The sequence below is a fragment of the Triticum dicoccoides genome, chromosome 3B (genome assembly GCF_002162155.2).
Source record: "Triticum dicoccoides isolate Atlit2015 ecotype Zavitan chromosome 3B, WEW_v2.0, whole genome shotgun sequence".
Lineage (NCBI taxonomy): Eukaryota > Viridiplantae > Streptophyta > Magnoliopsida > Poales > Poaceae > Triticum > Triticum dicoccoides.
In genome coordinates, this window is record NC_041385.1 from 74,762,075 (window position 1) to 74,780,109 (window position 18,035).

The 18,035-nt window shown below is 42.5% G+C and overlaps 1 long non-coding RNA gene across 1 annotated transcript; it reads right to left on the minus strand.

Moving 5' to 3' along the window:
• Positions 1 to 780: 780 nt before the first annotated feature.
• LOC119280829 lies at positions 781 to 2,193 on the minus strand. The gene is made up of 2 exons (XR_005138189.1): positions 1,865 to 2,193; positions 781 to 1,451 (listed from the first exon to the last, which is right to left on the minus strand). It is a non-coding gene; the product is annotated as an uncharacterized LOC119280829 (long non-coding RNA).
• Positions 2,194 to 18,035: the final 15,842 nt, after the last annotated feature.

The following is an 18,035-nucleotide window of genomic DNA, read 5'->3' on the forward strand; positions in this document are numbered from 1 at the left end:
GTTGGATGACCCAGTGCCTCACAGGCTTGGTAAGATATACTGCTCATTGATATGTGATGTCTGTTTGATATCGGAAGAAAGACATGTGCCCATATTATTTTTTAGTGCTCATTGATATGCACATGGTTAGAACTACTATACTAATTACATGGATATCCTGAAAGTTGATGTGCATCTATAGTTCCAATTATGATGTGCATCTCATTTTTTTATCTATTATTATTGTTTCATATGGTTATGGATCAACACTTTACACGCACTAGGGAATGACTATTGTTCCGGTTTGTGCACAATCCACCACCATAGGCAGCCTGCGGACTCCTCCGGTTCTTCCTCCGGTTCTAGGGAATGACTATTATGATTATTGTTGTGAAGAATTCAGCATTTCTAGGTAAGCCCTCGCGGACTCCTCCGGTTCTTCATCTGATCCCTCTTCACGTGCATCGTTGAAGTCAGCTACCATGTCAGCGATCCCGGTACCATTGTCATCGGTGCGCCGACGAACCACCTCCTCTCTGCTACGTTCAGGCTCGCCATGAAAGGTTCACCGGGTATACCCAGTCTTAAACCCATGCTTCTGCAGGTGTTTACCCATCGTCTTCTTCGACTGTTCTATATCGTTATTGCACTTTAAGAAGGGGCACCAACTTTTTCTCTTGCCACTAGCAAATGTTGCCTCCACAAATTCATTGGTCTTCATCACCCATTCAACGGTCATGCCGGCTTGACTAGGGTGGCCAGTGTACACCCACGCACGATCACCCATACTTGCACTAACAGTAGGTACACCAAATTTATATTAATCAAGTTATGTAAAATGTAATTGCGACAAGATACACAAGTAATTACTTTTGTCATATTATTTACACCTTAGTTTTATTTTTACCATACAAAAGAGAAACATGCATTCATGGGTTGAATCCTATCTCTAATAGGTAAAGATGGGTCCTAATCTCACCCGAGTACGTGTAGATTGGGTTCGTTTCCCGTGCTCTACTCCGGTCTGAGGCAAAATTTCGGCAGCACCTCCCCGCTGTTCTCTAGATACACGTCTCGGCAACAAGCCGAGAGAATGTGTACCCGGAGAACAATGGGGAGGCGCTGACAAAATTTTGCCTCGGACCGAAGTAGAGCACGGGAAACGAAACCCAATCTACACGTACTCCGGCTGTCCATGGATAACATGGACAATTCGAAAGGACGACGGTTATAAATATGCAAATACATGCATATTTATAAATGCCACCCTTTCGAACGGGAGACTCCTAGGTTACGCGACTTAACATGAAAGTAAAATCTAGTGGCATTGGCACGACGACCGGAACAGAGTAAATAGGGGGAGTGGGGATGACAGTCGAGCTCGCCCTTAGATGATCCGTAGAGGAGGTAGTAGACGGCGATGGCGACGGCAACAGGACCAACAGTGCTCCTGGAGGTGAAAAGATTGATCCCTGCACATCAAAGCACCGGCACAACCAACATAAGTTCTCGGGGAAAATTTGAACAGAAACAAAGATGAACAAGTATAAAGAAAGGATGCATCAATCTTCTTCATATAATTGGTTTACCTGCAGATCTTATGGACAAGCATTTGAACAAAGGCAACACTCCTAAAAACAAAGATATACAGTATCTACATTTTAGTTACAATATGGATCGGATTTACCTATATTTAATCCACATCATTATTGTAAATGTACTACGACAGTAAGCATGAAATCCTTGTGGCCATTAATTACTTTATATGGTAGGCAACAATGTTACAGATACAATTTTCACTTGAACTTTTGACATACTCCATCCATGCAGCCATGCATCCATCCATCTAGGGAAGAGAGGGGTAGGTAGGAGAAGGAATGCTCACCGTGGGGGCAGATGGGGCAGAGGGGGAGATGGTGTCCGACGGCCGTGCTGCTGCCTCTCCTTTGTAGTCCAGCAGCAGCGGAGGTGGTGCACTGCTGCGGTGGTGCCCTGCGGCGGCGGCGGCGGCAGAGGTGGTGCCCGGCAGCGGTGGTGCCGGCGCGGCGGCGCTAGGGCACGGGAGGAGATTCCGGTGACGGTGTGGCCATTGGAGGAGGGGTTGGGGGCGCGGTGTAGCAGGGGGCGGAGGCGGCGCTGGAGAACGGCGGCGGCGCTGGAACCCTAGCGGCGCTCTCTGTTCTGGTGGTGCGGGTCGAGGGGAGGGGCTGGCGCTGCGATCTGTTTTTTTTTTCATCGCGTCCGACCGGGCTATTAGTGGACTGGGCTGTTTGCCGTCTGCCACTGGTCTCGCTGACGGAAATCCCTTTTTTTTCGGGGGCATTTGCTGCGTGGCCGTGTGGGCTGTTTGCCGTCTGCCACTGGTCTTGCTGACGGCAAACTTTTTTGGGGGGCATGTGTGGGCTGCGTGGCCGTGTTTTTTTCTGTCTGCTAATTAGCGGAGCTGACGGCGAACTCACAACATTAGCCGTCAGTTAACGGATGAGTTGACGGCAAAGTACACTGTCACTGACGTCCGTCCGGGTTCCGTCTTTGCCGTCAGTAGGGTCAGAGATGACGGCAAAGAACATGTCTTTGTCGTCTGTCTCATTTTTGCCGTCAGCTTTTGCGTACGTTCGTCGTCTGTAATTCTTTGCCGTCTGTTATTCATCTGTTTTACCGTCAGTTATTCTTTGCCGTCATCCACTGACGGCAAAATAGCTCCCTGTCGTCTGCCCCGACGATATGCTGACGGCAAAGAACCTCACTGACGGCAAACTAGCTTATTCCTGTAGTGGGGGGAGGGGGTGTCGATATGCCAAGCAGGAAGAAAGCTGGATCCGGATGCAAGGGGCAGGCGGACAGACAATAAGGTGTGTGCCGACTACACAACTGCAGTATACAACTGCCAACCTTTTTCTGTTTTAGTGAGATATTTTTTTTGTGATGTTTCCTCTAGACACGAACCATAATTGTTTCGAATATAACTACCATTTTTTATTTCTTGGGAGTGTATTTCAGTGCAAGGGGGGATTTAATTTGATAGTCCATGTCAGCAGTTGCCATGTTTTTTTTACTGTTTTGACCATATTAACCATTGAGTGGTTGTCAGATTAATCATACCTTGTTGTCATGTGTTTTTTCTATGACCTTGCCATGTTTATAAATCCGTAGTAGCCGCGAATATACTTTGCTATCCGCGACAAGGGGGTGGTTGCCATTTTTTATAAATACATGGTTGTTGTGTTTAATAAAGCGTAGTTGTCAGGTTTTAAGTGGGGGGTAGTCAGATATACAACACCTGGTTGTTAGGTTTTAATGACGTATAAGCAGGTGTAGTTGTAGTGCAGCTGCTTGGTTTGCTACTGATTGCTACCATTATGATTCCTAGTCGTTGAAGAAGCCGATGGTTCCACTCATAAGTAACTGAAAACAAGTGGATGCTCCTTTGCCATCTCCTGTGCACAAAATTTGTGAACTCATTGTGATTCAGAAATACATGGTAGCGTGCAACATAATATTCTGTGGTTATTTTACTGATGTAGCTTACCAATCATGTTATTTGTTGTTACCAATATGTACCTGATTTTGGCCATTGTCGTTTAATATAGTTTTTGGTCTCATTAACAACACACGTTGGTGTCAAGACGAGCGACATGGCCTGTTATGATCAACAACTTCCGAGTCATAGGATTTGATGCATTATTCTATGTGAAAAGGGGCAATGAATGCGTGAATTAAGTTTTTTTGGTTTGAAGCAACTAGCAATTTCTATGTATAACTATACTAATAGATGAGAGAATGTGTGCATATGTATGTGGTTTTCAAGGAGAATTATGTGACCGTGGCATTCGTGCTCGTCGGCGGGACGGTGCAAGGCGCAACTCCGATGCGGTCGCGTGGTGGATGTGCCGTGTAGGAAGCGGTTCCTTGCCGGTTGGACGGCGTTCAGGCGCAACCCCAGTGTCCACTCAGTACTGCCTCAGCTACAACCTCCCTCGGTGAGCTCCATCTTCCTCCTACTCATCTGCTTCGGCTACTATATTGGACATGGTCGTGGCTATATTGATGTGGTGCTTGTCTGGTTGATGCTCTATGCCCTACTCATGCATCGGTCCCTACCTGAGCTCTGTGGTTGTGGATGCATGCTATTCTAGGGTTTGCAGGATGTTGTTCATGTTTGGTTGCTATCATAGGAGCTCCTGTGATGATTTGGTTTACATGTGGATGTCGTATAGCTATGTTCCTGGATTTGCTAAATTGACCAGTGGTGTTAGTGCTAGGGCGATGATGATTAAAATTGGCTGAAATAAGTGTGCCTTTGAGCAATCGAGGCATCGGTGGGTGTCAAGTTGGATCCTCCCTCTCGTCTCTAGAATCCTTTTTGATCATGTGATACTTGTTGTTCTGCCCTTGGATGGTCATTCTTGTTGAGTGATAACCAGGGTAGCTACCCTGTATAAACAGATTGATCTGGTGATAAGAGATGACGGGGTAGGCTATATGATCGAGGAAAGGTGAATCTGAGCCCACTATGCAATGAACCCTGAACCCTTTTCCAGAAATAAGAATGACAACGATCCTTCCGGCTCCTCGGCGATTTGGGCTTCCTGGCCGTTGGATCGGGTTGGTTGATCAGATCTGGGCCGTCGGATCGACCCCTGGAACGACCTCGTCCGTCGGATCAAAAAGGTTATTGCTGGAATGAATAGTTACCGTCTCGTTCGTGCCACCGCGCGTAAATAGCCTGCCCCGCCATGGGCATTTTCGTCATTTCATGCTTGCGCGTATAAATTGCGTCCCCGCTCCCATGGAGATGACCTAGCCGCCTCTCTCCTCGGCTACAACCACCCTTGGTGAGCTTCGTCTTCCTCCTGCTCCTCTGCTTCGGCTACTGTATGGGACAAGGTCGTGGCTATGTTCATGTGGTGCTCGTATGGTTGTTTCTCTATGCCCTACTCATGCATCGGTTCCTACTTGAGCTATGTTGTAGTGGATCCATGCTATTCTAGGGTTTGCAGGCTACTGTTCATGTTCAGTTGCTATCATAGGAGCTCATGCGATGCTCTGGGTTACATGTGGGTGCCCTGGTCCTGTAGCTATGCTCCTGGATTTGCTAAATTGATCAATGGTGTTCGTGCTAGGGCAATGATGATTAACCATGGCTGAAATAAGTATGCTTTTGAGAAATCGAGGCACATGTGGGTATCAAGTTGGATCCTCCCTCTTGTCTCTAGAATCCTTCTTGATCCTGTGATACCTATTGATCTGTCCTTGGATGGTCATTCTTGTTGAGTGATAACCAGGGCAGCTCCATTGTATAAACAGATTGATCTGGTGATAAGAGATGACGGGGATAGGTTACATGATCGAGGAAAGGAGAATCTGAGCCCACTATGCAATGAACCTTTAACCCCTTTTATTTGTATTTAAAGGTGTTGCTTATTTATGCTCAAGTGTTTATAGCTGTCTTATGTAAAGATTTCTTCTCTCTCATATCTTTATTGCTTAAAAGTTGTTCTTCATCTTTTATTGTTTGTTGTTGGACCTTGATTTCATCTGGTTAAGAGTAAGTTGCACATTGTTATGCTAGAAAGACTCGCTCCCAGCAAGTTGTCGGTTGAATGGCTTGTTTTAATTTGTTGATAAACCAGTAGAAACCACAGTGCCCTGTTTCTAATAACATCGTCTTTAGGCTGGTTAATGTTTGTATTGGAGCTGAGTATTTTTTTATTTGCTGTTTATATCCAATATTGCTCCATTTCATTTAGGACATGCCTGATGAACACATCTATCTATATGCCCCTGATGAACCACGTATTTAATATTTAATACTATAAGGCATGCACAGGAAGCAAACAATCAAGGCTGGGAAAGAAGTGTCATCTCTAATTGCACTTTATTGCTTGTGTAAACCAAAACAAAAACCGCCATAGACAACTATTGTGCATATATTCATCTGGGGCGAGCAGGGAGCACAATTAGTATCACTGTAAACACAAAACTAAATGAGAAGCAAAGTGGAATGTTTTATCGTGTAAGACATAGGATTGCACATTTCCAGTTGCAACTTGCAATTGAATTGTAAACTAAGTATTGTAATAACACTCTTTTATTGGCCCTCACTACCCTTGACCAATCTATCCAAATCATTATGTCATTTGTGCCTCCCACCATTGTCAAGAACCATGTTAACAAAAGGAAACTCTGAGCAGGAACCGTTCCTCAGGTGGCTTTCCTCTTGCTCATCGTTCCTATATTTTTTTTCGCTTGTTTTTTACCATCTTCCTTCTCTGTCTGTTTCACGGTTGGGACGGTGGCATGGCGTTGGGGCTGTCTTGCGGGTCGACCAGAGAGGGAGCACACTGAGTGGGCTTCTGAGATGGCTGAGGTGATTATTTGCTCCCTTCTCATCAAGGGTTTGTTGTTTTTAGGGATCTGTTTAGGGTTTCCTAGTTAATCCATTCTGATTTTGGTCTGCTCATGCTCTTGGCTTCTGGACCGTGGTGCTCGAGGTGGTCTGGCAGTCGTCGCCGCCCTTGCTCGATGTCGCGCCAACCGTTTTCCCCGCCGTCGACGAGCTTCTCGGGCTCTTCAATGATTCTTGCAAGGAGGTCATATGCAAGAGAGTGAGAGGTGTGTTCTTCTTCTTCTTCTTCTTTATCATCATCATCATGGAGAGAAACATAAGAAAACCATTAGTCTCATCATCTTATGGAGCTGAGTGTCGTCCCATAACTATTGTTGCACGATTTATCATATTATAAATGTTAATCAGGCCATTAAATTTGCATTGCATGGTTCCCCTAAACGAATTGCATTTTTTGTTGTTATTGCTTATTGTTGTTGGCAGGACAAATATGTGTAGTTTATAACACTATTGCAGGATAAATGCATATTTGATTCGCTTTTTTCTTGCACCAGCAACATCATCTCTGCATGTGCTGTTTAGGTTGTGTTAGTAATGACTAATGAGAAAGTGTGGCAAATTATCGCTGAACAGAGTCGGATGATTCATTCATGTGCCAGTGTCTCGCTATACGCCAATAGTCAGTCATGATTCATTTTCACTTCTGCATACGCTATTTTTTAGAAAGTGATCGCAATACTGTAGTTTTTACAAATTGCAAGGATGAAAAAAAATCTTCAGTTCTATTTTTAAAGTAAAACCAGATGATCAGCACCGTCAGCCACGTAGAATGATTTTGTAGGTTGATACTAGAGGCAAATTATATGTGAATTGCTGATGAGTAGAAAGCAAATGTATAGAGGGCATACCAACTACTATAAGGTCGAGAATTCATATACATCATTTATGCATGGGTTTGTTGTATTTCTAATTTCCAAATGTTTACTATGTGTGTAGTTGCATGTGTGTGCCATGTATCTTATTTCCAAATGCTTACTGTTTTCGTCGTTGCATAGTGTTTCTTTATACACAATTGTATGGTGATCGTGATGCATACTTCTTTGGAATATAGAACCATGTTACAATGCTATTCTTACTTTTTATATTGGTGCAGTTTTGATGAATTGCAGAGGCTGCTAAAAGACAAAGGCATACAGTGCTTTTTTCGATTCACTCAATCAGGTTAAAACACAGAACAATGTAAGTTTATGTTGCTTCCTATATGGGTTAAATGTTTTTACATGATTTTTATCTGGTATACAAGAAAAAAAAATATTTTTCTCTGGTATACACACCTTAGCTTTAATAACAGGTCATGTGACAATCTAGGAGTAGGAGTATTTGTTTGATATGTATTCATCATGCAACTTTGTCCAAACTGATAATCAGGTGGTAACTTTGTAAATAATAATTAGAGGCTTAGAACGTTCAGTAAATCCATAGTATTTACAGACTGGAATCACATTACTAGAAGTAGATTTATATTCAAGCGAGAATCATGTTTTTGCAGATTTCCTCAACTCTTTATTCAACAATTATGGTGATTTTGTTTCTGGATGCGGTCCTTTTCTTTTAACTTCTAATGTCAATGACAAAATTCTACACTCACTGTTTCTATAGTGAGGCACATTGGTTATATTTGCAGCTGCATGTGGATCGACCGCAGCCTCACTATTTTTGCCTACAAGTATATCATGGTTTTGGACAGACTTGTCACATACATTGTTGGTGCTAAATTTGTTTTTGTTGATTAATGCTACATTTACATTGATCCTTGCAACCTCAACTTGGTGGCATGTGTTTATTGTAAAAGTAGTGTGTCCGTGCATATCTATTTTGAAGCCCTTCACTTGCTAACACGAGTGACATATAAGAATCAGAGTCCACTGATAAATAATTAATTATAATTGCACTATATATCCTTTCTCCTGGGGGTTATTTGTTAGTCTTCTCTGACATTTAACTGGAGAATGTGTATTTTCATCATTTCACTGATAGTATAATACTGAACTTAAACATGTATTATTGGATGATAAGTGTTAGTTGTGGACTTCCTGCCCTTTATCACAAATCGACAGTACGTACTTCAGAATTTAGTTGACATAAGATTAATCATATTCCGATTTTGAGCAGGAAAGAGTACCTCATTGAACCAACTCTTTGGGACTAATTTTAGGGAGATGGATACCTTCAGGGTAAGGTATACTCAATTTTCTTTACATATATTTCTTTCATTTTTTTCACTTCTCTTATCATGAAACTGTGCTTTCAAATGTAGTACACCCTTAGATTTGATAGTATATTTCTATCGCTAGGAGAGGTATGTTTACTTGCAGTTTGATTCCCTTGTTCTTTTGACCTTTCGAGTAGCAAATGCAATATTAGAGAGATACTGGAAGGTTATGTACTTGGTAAGTACAATAGTTACTGGTACGGTTTGGCAACAATCACTGAACTGTCAATTAGACCTAGAAGATAAGAAATAAAGACACCATGCATTTTCTCTTCTTTCTGTCATTTTGTGAGCATTCAGTGCCCCAACCAGAAAAACTTGGACCTTAAAGCATCTAATGTACATCTATTCATCATAACTGGCCAGAGTTATATAACTGTAAACCTCTTGTGTTCTATCACAAATGAAGCAATTGAGGATCATTTCTATATCTGTGACATCTTATGTGTAGACTCTTGCCTACTTGGTTGAAATTTGTAGTTGCTGGTACCGATGCCATTTAGCTTTCCCCCAAATTCTTGATTGATCGATCTTGAACTATGGGAGCTGCTCACAAGCTTAACAAATGCTAGGGCCTTTAGTTTAATACAGAACCGGATGCAGTCATGAATGCAGAGCGGCTGGTGACTCCACTATATAAAGATCTTTGAAGAAATGAACTACATACAGCTTTACAACAATCTCTATAGAATGGAAGCAAGTCAGGTCTCTCGCTGGAAGGGGAAGGAGGAGAGCTCGACCGGAGCTCAGCAGATGAGGAGCACCTTGATCCATCTGTTGTCGAAGGCGATCGCCTTCAAGATTAGGAGGGGAAACCATCGCTCACTGTACATACGTTTTAGAGGGAAATCACAAGTGCATTTTCTATACAAAACCATTATGTGGTCATCATAATGGAATGGCACTCATGGAGGCAGTTGAACCAAGCAATCTATGCCTAACTATGACTTCATAGTTTTATCACTTCCATTGCCGTTGTGGTGGCTTTTGCTCTCTTATGTTCCTACTCGTATAACTGAACTTAATGTGAGCTAATTTGTTTTTGTAATCTCATGACTGCATTGAACTTGATGTTGTGCTACTTCGGGTGGATTAATTTTTACAATCTCATGATTTTGTTGAACTCGATGATGTTACTCTTCTGGAATGTTTATTCTTTCCCATGAACCAGAAAATCAGTTGTTGACGTTTTACATGTGCTAAACTTGCTTCCTACTGCTGCATCATGCAGTTTGATCTTGCATCGCTTGGCATATCGGTTGGACTGGCACCCTCGCGCCAAGGCGCGCTGCCGATCTAGTGTTACCTACGAGAGGGGTGGTGGGAGGTGGAACAAAAAAACCGGACGAAAAATAACCAACGAAAATTAACCGTGAATACTATTCACCAACCGCTCCATTACGAGTAGAGATCCTACCTCAGCGTTTTCGTCCTCGTCATCGTCCTCCCACACGCTGACGGCGCTGGCGACGACCACGACGGCTAACACTAGCGGGACCAGCACGTCAGGGACAATGCGGCCAAACAGGCCGGCAGACACGCATTGTCAAATTTGAGCTACTCCGCTCCCCAGCTCAGCTGCTCCTCTGCTTACTCCAACCTCATGTAGTTCCACCAGCACTAGCTACGACTACATTAGAGTTAAGTTCGTACAGGTTGACGGACGCAAAAGTAGGAGTGCAGCATTGGAGGGGCTCAGCGGCGCTTCCTCTTGTGTGACTGCAGCTGTCTAAGGAGGAACTGGATGGCTTCCTCCAGCGTTGCTTTCCGATCATGCTTACGGTTCCACAGCTCCCGCTCCGCGTAGCGTCCGCTGGGGTTGTACTCGTTCATCTCAAACAACGCCTTTGTCACCAAGCTGTAGATTTCCTCACCGTGCTCCTCTTTTAAGCTGCGAAGCTTGTCATCGTCCTCTGAAAGAATTTCCTAAACCAAAGGAAATAAGGTAAATATTTGCAAGTTCATAAAAGAAAGAAAAATGTTTGCAAAAGCAGATGTAATTAGAATGTTATAGAATGCCATTAGTCTCCAATAAACTGTGATCAAAGGTTATAAGCTAACAGAGCTACCAGTAACAGTAGTAGAGAGGTTGTACTGACTACATACCGTCTCTTTACCATCAACCGCAACTATCCTAAAAGGATGCCAGCCTGGGTTTGCGATTTCAGCCTGCCATTGTGAACAAAGAATAGCAGAGTTAACTTGTGCATCTTCCTGTGGCACATTCTTGCTGCAAGAAGCATTCGCAAACGCTTTCAGATCGAGCTCACCCATCCTTTTGACGCCTATAAGTACCGCGCCATTTGTGAACTTTGGCAATTCCTGCAAAAACATATTGCAGACAATGAGATTTAGTGATAGATATGATTATATATATATATATGTTGTGAAACTACAGGGGAAAAAAAGGTGTCAGCTGCTCACTTACATCTATCAGCATTTTCCGAGCACGCTGCAACTGCTTTGCCATTCCTTGGTAACCAGCGTCTGGACAAGTGACTGCATCTCCAGCATGTCACCATCTTGCTCGCCTGCTCTAGCGTCAAGCTGCTTGGATGTGGCTTCAATCACCTTGGATGCTGCATCGATCTTCCCTAACGCCGAATCTATCATTACCTTGGATGATGCATCGATCTTCTCCAACGCCGAATCTATCATTACCTTGGATGATGCATTGATCTTCTCCAACGCCGAATCTATCATCACCTTGGACGATGCATTGATCTTCTCCATCGCCGAACCTATCATCTCCTTGGATGCCGCACCTGTCATCACCTTGAATGCTGCATCGATCTTCTCTAACGCCGCATCAAACGCCACCTTGGACGCAACATTGATCTTCTCCAACGCCGCATCTATCACCAGCTTGGATGCTGCATCAATCTTGTCCAAGGCCGCATCTATCACCACCTTGGATGTTGCATCAATCTTCTGGGACCTGGCTTGTGAGCAAAGCTTTTGATTCTTATTGACCGTTGATCGAATACTTCCTCGTTCCTTGTGGGGGCATAATGCTGCTGGCTGCAGTGGCTCCTTGTGGGGGCATAATGCTACTGGCTGCAGTGACGCATCTCTCACCGATGGCGCCGGTGGCAGCTGGAAGAGTTCTGGTCTCACCACCCAGATGAGCCTCTGCAGGTAGGCACCGTAGTAGCACGCCCTGGTGGTCATATTCTTCTCAAAAAAGTGCTTCATCTCCTCCCTCACCCGGTACCAGATGAGTACCGTCCAGTCAATCTCATGCGCACAACCGCGCTGCAGAGACTCCAGCGCCCAATCCACCACCATAGGCAGCCTGCGGTTCCTGTGGTTGGAAGCCCCTAATGGCGCTAGGATGTAAACCCTCATGAACTCTGCGGCGGCGGAGGCCACCACGTTACTGGCAGGAAGGGAAATGGGAGGTCTTCCCGGGAGGCAGAGCGCCTGCGCGAATGAATCGAGGGAGACCTCGATTTCTTGGCCACGGACGGAGCTCCATCCGGGATCCACACACGGCTCGTAGTTGGCGATCAGCTCGGCGACGAGGTCGGGGCGCGCGGCTCCGGAGGAGGGGAGGTCGAGGCGGACGAAGTCGAGGAGGCCGAGAGCGCGGAGGCCTTCGTGGTGGTCGGCGGACGGGGCCGGCGGCGGGTCAAGGAGGCGGAGGTTAGCGCGGATCCGGCGGAGGCGCGCCACCCTGCTCCCGTGGTCGTGGTGGATGGATTTCGGGACTTCGGATGGCACCTCCTCTGCGGGAATGTCCGCGTCAGCGTCGGTGGAAGCGGCCATTGGAGAAGCTTGCGATGAAGGAGGCGGGCGGGAGGAGACGGGGAGGGCTCCGTCCGGCTATTTTTTTTAAATAATACATTTTTTATATTAAATTTCAGAAATATTACACCGTAATTATATTTTTTAAAAATATTACCCAATCTGCCTACTGCTGACCGATTGGATGCTGGCCGATTGGCCCCCAGTCGGCCTACCGCCGGTCGATTGGATCCAGTCGGCCCACTGCTGGCCGATTGGCCCCAGTGTGATTCCTCTAGGCCGACAGGTGCATGCACCTATTTATCTGTTGAATAGGTATTTGAATAATGTTTAAGAAGTATTTGAAAAAATGTTGATCCTGCATATAAAAATGTTAATCAAGCATTTAAATAAATATTGAACAAGTATTTTAAAGATGTTGAACAAATATTTGAAAACTGTTGAATAGGTATTTGAAAAATATTAAAAAAGCATTTAAAAAAAATGTTGATCATGTATATAAAAATGTTAATCAAGCATTTGGCAAAATGTTGAACAAGTATTTGAAAAAATATTAATCATTTATATAAAAATGTTGAACAAGTATTTATAAAAATGTTGACCATGTATATAAAAATGTTGAACAAGTATTTGAAAATATGTTGAACAAGTATTTAAAAAATGTTAAACAAGTATTTTAAAAAAATTGAACAAGTATTTGAAAAAATGTTTAACATCTGGAAGCTGGTGGGGTAGTTATTAGCTGCGTTGGGGATCGATGCCTGGTCTCCATGGCAAGCACCAGTGCAGCTAACCACCCCATTAGTTTCCAGTTACTGGTTAGAAAAGGGACCGCGACCAACTAGAGGCGACTGAGCCGGTCTTCTCCATTATTTCTTTTTTTTTCTATATTATTTTTTCAAATACTTGTTCAAATTTTTTAAAATACTTGTTTAATTTTTTTTCCAATACTTGTTCAACATTTTTATATACATGATAATTTTTTTACAAATACTTGTTCAACATTTTTATTTACATGATCAATATTTTCTGAAATACTTGTTCAACATTTTTTTCAAATACTTGTTCAATATTTTTTTCAAATACTACTTCAACATTTGTTGCAAATGCTTGATTAACATTTTTATATATACATGATCAACATTTTTTTAAATACTTCTTCAACATTTTTCAATTACTTATTCAACAGTTTTCAAATATTTGTTCAACATTTTTCAAATACTTGTGCAACATTTTTTTTCAAATGCTTAACTAACATTTTTATATGCATGATCAATTTTTTTTCAAATACTTCTTCAACATTTTTCAAATACCTATTCAACAGATAGATGGGTGCATGCACCTGTCGGTGTCGGTCTATAGAAAGTAGATTGGGTGCCATTCGGCCAGTAGTGGGCCGACTGGGGCCAATCGGCCAACAGTGGGCCGATTGGATCCAACCGGCCGGCAGTGGGCCGACTGAGGGCCAATCGGCCAGCAGTAGGCCGACTGGATCCAATCGGTCGGCGGTAGGCCGATTGGGTAATATTTTTAAAAATATAATTACGGCGTAATATTTCTGAAATTTATTATAAAAAATGTAGTACTTAAAAAAATTAGCGCTCCGTCCGCCGCCGATTTTGGCGGAGGTGAGGGGGCAGGCTAAGCAAAATGTGCTTTCACCACATCTGTTCACATTGACAACACTTGTTGACTTGTTTCTACCGAAGTGCTGTGCGGCTTTAAGGCTGGTCATAGTGGGAGTAACATAGGTAGGTAGTAACATAAATGCCACATAAGCAAAAATGTTGATGTGACAAGTAGTTAATGAAGAGAGATGCAAATAGAGTAACCTAAGGCTGGTCATAGTGGGGAGTAACTTAGACTAGTAACATACATATGTTACTAGTCCATGTTACTACCTTCATAGTGAGAAGTGTCATAGGTGTAGTAACATACATGTCTTCATTTATTGCTTTGTAGACTCATTTTGTATTGGAAACGGCTATGTTAGGCTGGTCATAGTGCGGAGTAACTTAGAGTAGTAACATACATATGTTACTACTCTATGTTACTACCCTTATAGTGAGAAGTGTCATATGTGTAGTAGCATACACATGTTCATTTATTGTCTTGTAGACTCATTTTGCATTGAAAAGCGCTATGTGATGGTATTATGTTACTCTATTTGCCTCTCTCCTCATTAACTACTTGCCACATCAACATTTTTGCTTATGTGGCATCTATGTTACTACCTATGTTACTCCCACTATGACCAGCCTTATGGTAACATATTATGTTACTCTATTTGTCTCTCTCCTCTTTAATTACATGACACATCATCTTTTTTTTATGTGGCATCTATGTTACTATTTATGTTAATATGTTACCATCACATAGCGTTTTCCAATGCAAAATTAGTCTACAAGACAATAAATGAATATGTGTATGTTACTACACATATGACACTTCCCACTATAAGGGTAGTAACATAGAGTAGTAACATATGCATGTTACTACTCTAAGTTACTCCCCACTATGACCAGCCTAAAAAAAGAAGTTATGTGCGTTTTTGGCCATTTGATCTCCTCTTATTGTGGAAAATCCTATTTTACGCATTCTGCGTCAAAGTGTTGATCTTTCACCAGTCGACGCTGAAGGTATACGCATATACAATGTGTAGCCGCGTTGTCATCTCAAACTTCCTGTTTAAGCTTGATGCATTCTCTTAAACTGCCCTGTGATATGTGATATTTGTTTGATATCGGAAGAAAGACATGTGCCCATATTATTTTACTGCTCATTGATATGCACATGGTTACAACTACTATACTAATTACATGGCTATCCTGAAAGTTGATGTGCATCTATAGTTCCAATTGTGATGTACGATTGGTAGACTCTTCCACTGAATATGACCACATTCAAAATCAAATGCACATAATTCTTTTTAGAATAAACCATCTTTTAATTTTATTGGGACCATTCTCTCTTGGCATGCGATGATCCCACTCTTTTGCATTATTGCTTTCACATAGGGCACATAGGACCATGGGTGCAGTATGGTGCAAACTGTCGCTCACTGTCAAGCTTTGATAAGGTTAGGCAAAAGAACATAATCGTGTTATCCATGTTTTTTTGCTATGGCCTCACTGGTTGCACTAAACACTCATGTGTTTTTGGTTAGATTTAGATCATGGTATTTCTCAGATCAATATTATATGGACACATGATGGTCACGAACTGATTTAAACTGGGCATTAATATGCAATAAGAATGGCCCATTACCTGGTTGAGATGTACGAAATGAAAAATATCCATTATAATTAAGGGTTTAGAATCTGCTACTCCCTGGTGTAGAGGTCAAGGAGTTTCATGTCCCAAATAAAGGATTGTCATGTATGTTATATAGTTCTATAGAAAAACTAAGCACAAAACTGCATAACATAGAATAGTTCTGCTTCTAAACTGATGTTGCCATTGACAAGGTTACTAATATAGGTTGGTGTTGTTGCAGGGTGTGTAGTTTACACTCTACATTAGTTTATCTTGGTGGATATGTATGTAAATTTTTGCTCATTGATGACACTGCACACCTAAGGAAACAACCTTACTCATCTCTTCCTCTATAAATTATTCTATCCAGGTTGTCAACACATCTTATAACTAGGTCCCTTCCACTGGATCCTTCTGTTAACAAGCAACTAGACTCAAGGTACTGACGTCAAATCGCTCAATTGTTTTGGTATGGTCTCTCAAGAGTTCTTTTCGTAATTTATTATTCTTCATGTTCCACTTCCATTTTACTCTCCAAGAGTTCTCCTGCTCGAACGTTTGTATATACCGTAGCAATTCTCTCCTATAACAACTACATTAATTTTGAGATTGTTGACAGAAATTCTCTCCTGCTTGATATGATGGTACAACTTTGCTAAAAAAGCCATTATTTGCAGTACTAATAAATTGTAGGAACATGATCCGCTGACATCAATTTACTGCTCTAGATTAATTATTATTCGATGAATGTCTAAAGATAGATTGTCAAATATTGAAGGCGAATAAGTCTATTCATTTGTGTGTATCGTACAATATATATCTCATAATGTTTGCTGATTAGCAAAGCTAACTCCTTAGAATATTTCTTTTGTTATCATTTAGAATTACCCTAGTACTGCTATGATACTTGCCGCAAAGTCCATCCCATGCTCCCAGTTCCCTATTCTCATTTTCATAATTTTGGAGATTTAGTTTAGTTACAAATAATCATGGTACACTAGTGGAAAAAGGCCCATTTGTCCCAATTCTGGAACCGGGACTAAAGGGTAGGGACTAAAGCCCATGAACTTTAGTCTCGGTTCGCTCACAAACCGGGACAGGTGGGGATTGAAAGTGCGTTATATCAACTGGGGGGGGGGGGAGGTGAATTGACAATTTTTACAAATTTGTCACTGAGGAATTTCTAGGTGAAGAAATTCCTAAGCAACGACACACTAGCAGCGGAATAAGTACTCAGGTATAAGCATAACAGAGGAACAACATAGTCATCATGATGAAATTAAAACAAGCACAAAGTACATATAGCATGAGAACAAGATAAGCTGGCTGAAGACAATGTGACTAAAGAAATTGAATTGAAGAAATAGAGAAAGTCTTCAGTCAAAGTATTCAAACAGTAATGATCAGGTTCATCAACACATGAATGAGGAAATGAAAGCATTGAAGAAATAGGACCAGTTGGCTTGGTTAAGACAATGATTTGGTAGACCAGTTCCAAATGGTGTGACAGTTGTACGCCTGGTTGGAGCGGTTGAGTATTTAAACTCGAGGACACACAGTCCCGGACACACAATCCTCACCGTATTCTCCTTGAGCTAAAGTCACACAGACTTCGCCCAACACTTGCGGTAAGTCTTCACAGGTGACTTCCAAACCTTCACAGACTTGGTCACTCGACGATCCACAATTCTTCTTGGATTCTCAGACCATGACGCCTAACCGTCTGGAGGATACACAGTCCTCAAAGGTAACAAGCGTCGGTTCCACACAGGAACAATCTCTTCAGTGATGCTCAATCGCTTTGGGTTTGTAGGTATTTGGGTTTGGGATTTGGGTTTTCCTCACTTGATGATTTTCGCTCAAAGTCCTCGGAGGATGGGATGCTCTCAATGACAAGTGTTAGTTTCTCGCGAAGCAGCCAACCGGCTAGTGGTTGTAGGGGGTGGCTATTTATAGCCTAGGGAGCAGCCCGGCATGATAAGACATAAATGCCCTTCAATGATATGACCATTAGGTGGATAGATATTTTGGGACAGCTGGCGCGTAGCACAACAACGGTCGGATATTTGAGGTTCGAATTCCTTAGGGCTATCATGTTCCTCACTGTGTAGGCAATCCACACTGGCGAATTCCTAACTTCTTAGTCAGAACAAATTCCTCAGGGACCAGAAGATCTTTGTCTCTGTCACTGAAGAAATTGACTGAACTGATATGAGATTTCCAATGGCTTCACTCGAAAGGATTGGGTAGGTGTAGGATTTTGAGATGAGCATCACTTGGAAATCAGTTTCCTTAGTGTTGCCTCGACCCCCTTTAACAGTACGGTGTTTCCTATGACTCAAGAAATAGAAAATGAAACTACAAAAACAAAAGTCTTCACGCTTCACTAAGGGAGACCTGGATTAGGGGGTGTCCGGATAGCCGAACTATCAC